The 3,080-nt window shown below is 29.5% G+C and overlaps 1 protein-coding gene across 3 annotated transcripts in view; it reads right to left on the reverse strand.

The window, feature by feature from the left end:
- Nucleotides 1-2,016, reverse strand: part of CDH19 (cadherin 19, type 2) — a 55,741-nt gene extending 53,725 nt beyond the window's left edge. For all 3 annotated transcript variants that reach the window (XM_005861554.2, XM_014535882.1, XM_014535881.1), the window contains exon 1: nucleotides 1,884-2,016. The gene's annotated coding sequence lies outside the window, so the exon portion shown is untranslated. The remainder of the gene's footprint in view (nucleotides 1-1,883) is intronic.
- Nucleotides 2,017-3,080: the final 1,064 nt, after the last annotated feature.

The raw sequence follows: 3,080 nt of genomic DNA on the forward strand, positions 1-3,080 counted from the left end.
CATATACTTTTAAAGCATCCTCAATTTATGATGATTTAATTGAATTTATAAAAAGTCTCCTGGAGATAAGTATTCTGGAAACATTCCAAAGGGAAAAACAAAACAACAAAAATATAAGCTGATACTATGTGCTTTAAGACTTCTATAAATTGTGTGTGTGTGTGAAGGAGGAAGGGAAATAGGAAAAGAGAGAGAAAGAGAGAGAGAGAGAGAGAATAAATATTTCATTAAGACACAAGTAAAGGACTTATTAAAACTGAGACTGTAAAATGCCAATATAATTTACATTATCTGATACATTTCAGTCATTGTTAAGACTTGGGAAAGTAGAAAATACATATAATAAGATGATTTCTAGATTTCATAAGCTAGTTGTTTTTAAAAATTGAATGATTCCAGACTTTTAATTTTGTTATGTTTATTCCTTTTAGGAAATAATTTTATTGGTTAAAAAATTTGGTAAGGAGAAATATTCAGATTATATTAAAATTTAAATATTTTTAAATGTTTTTACAATGTATTTTTAAGTTATGGTTGACATACAATATTACATTAGTAAGTTACTATGATTTTACTGACTATATTCCATATATTTTATAATACCTCCCAGTAATTTATTTTATAACTGGAAGTTTGTAATTCTTCACTCCCTCTAGCTTTTTCAAATAAAAAATTATAAGCATGCATATTTATATAATTGATATACTTAAACATCCAAAGTATTTAGAATGTTAATAGAGTATTATTTGAACATATTTTATTATGTTATTTGATACTGTAAATACACCCAAAATATCCATATTACTAAACTTGCAAACATTTTATATAATGTCTGCTATACAAATATAGTAAGTTAATTCATAGAGTTCAAGTTAAGTTTATATAATATAAAGAAAACATTTACCATTTTATTTAGATATTTTTTATTATTTACCTCTTCCTGTGTTTGTTGTTGATTTTTTAAATATATGTTAGTTACAGATTTATTAAATCCCTTTGACAAAACTTCATTGAATATTTTATCAAAATTAGTAGCATAATTGAAATTATTTTTAACAAATTAAAATTGAAACAATATTACATGTCAATATTAACACTTTGCATTTTGTTAATTTATACTTTCATGTGATTTGTATTTGATAAATTATATTTTTATTACATATAATGAATATAATATATTGAAAATTAATATGTATGCATGTTTTAATATGTATGTGTTTATATTCATAATATACTCAGTAGTTTACTTTTATCAGAATTAGTATTATAATATTCTTAGTTACTTAAGCTTTTGGTTTTCAGAATTGTCTAATGTCAATGGAAAGTTTGATAGAAAAAGAGGAAGAAAAGTAAATATCTGTATGTCAGATTTAGATTGTCCTTCAAAGAAACATTTAGATTTATTTTGATATGCAGAAAGCACCACACTGAATATCATTTACTAAAAATAAATAATTTATCATATTAAAATATTCACTCTGTAAATAAATATTTCCTTCATATCTTTAAGGTTGACAACTTTATTGTTCACAACATTTGATAGTACAGAATAATGCATGATAAATTAAAAACCAAATTCTAGAGAAAGAAAAAGATGCAATAGTGAGTGAAACCTACCTCCCAAGAAACAATGTTTCGAATGTTCTAGAGGTTAGCAACTTTTCATTTTCCTCAATCTAAATGGTAAAGATGGCAAATTGCTCTCACACATAGTTGTGTTAGAGAAAGTTCAATATACATGTCACAGGTTTAAAACTTTAGAATTTTTTCTTTCCTTTGTGAAGTGCAAACTAACAAAGAGCTTTTCAAAGTACTTTTTGCCCCTATAGTCATTTAAAAAAAATTTATATAGTTCAATATATGCCTGATTAACACATTCTTACCTGTGTCTCTTCAAGTTCAAGGAATTCTGTGGAAATTAACATTCAAAATTCATGTTTACCACATGAGAAATATTAGAAGGGATCATTCTTGCATTGCTTCTCTGGCTTCTCATCAAAACTGCATGAGCCACATTGCTCTGAGCTTGGGCTTTAAGTACTCTCATGTCACTGCTTAATACTGAACGCTATTTTGGTTTTAGTGTGTAAAACCACAGACACTGAGCCCTTTGTGTGAAATATCATAAGGTCTCTCTGCTGTCCACTCATAGTCTGGAATTCAAATGCAGACAGCTCCAGTAAGTAGTATGAGCTGATTATATATGTTTTTTCCTTTTTCTAACAACAAACAAACAAAAAAATAAAGTACTTATTGGTTTGAGGTGATAAAGGGGAGATGCAACGTATGTAAGAATTCTGCAAGTGGAAAGGTCATGCCTCTGCTTGGGGGTTAGCTGATGAAACAAACGACCAATTTAAAGTTAGCAGGAAAGTTACTAAAAAGAGAAGAGCTTTTCCATTGTGTCTGTGTCTTCTGGCTGCTTCTTAATTCAGTCTTTCTGCTCAGAAATCAGTAACACAGAGAGAGAGAAGGCAGTGTCTAAACTGTAATCCTCCTCCTTTCCTGGGCTTATTTACTACCCAAATATACTGATTTCATGAAATGTATAATTAGATTTTGTCATAAATATTATTTATTGTAAAATACATAATATTAAGTGTTATGCTGTTTTCTCAAGCTGTGTTTAGTTAAAAGTAATTTGTACCAGAACTTGAACTGTTTCCTAAGGTCAATAGGAGGTAACCACTGAAAATTCCTACATTGTAACCAATCACTGAAGAACAAACAGTCCCTGCCCCCCTCACTCTATCAGCGGCTTGATAACAATACATCCCTGGGCCACATGCATGTTTCAGTCTGAGTGCTCCCAGTTTACAAACTGTCTTTTTGATGTGTGCACAATAAACTTAGATTAATTCCTAAAAAGAACAATAGTTTTCAAACCAATTCAGAGAGAGGTTAAAAATATTGTTACAGAATTTACCAGGCGACCGAAAAATACACAGGAGTACTGGAGGCACAGGAAAAACATATTTATTTCCAGACGTTTCACAAGTACCCGTACAGTGACTCAGGGGAGACGGTTTCTCTCCAAGTCCTGAGCAAGCCAATATGGAGGAAGGTTTCCCTGTATACTC

Source organism: Myotis brandtii, unplaced genomic scaffold, assembly GCF_000412655.1.
Source record: "Myotis brandtii unplaced genomic scaffold, ASM41265v1 scaffold154, whole genome shotgun sequence".
Classification (NCBI taxonomy): Eukaryota; Metazoa; Chordata; class Mammalia; order Chiroptera; family Vespertilionidae; genus Myotis; species Myotis brandtii.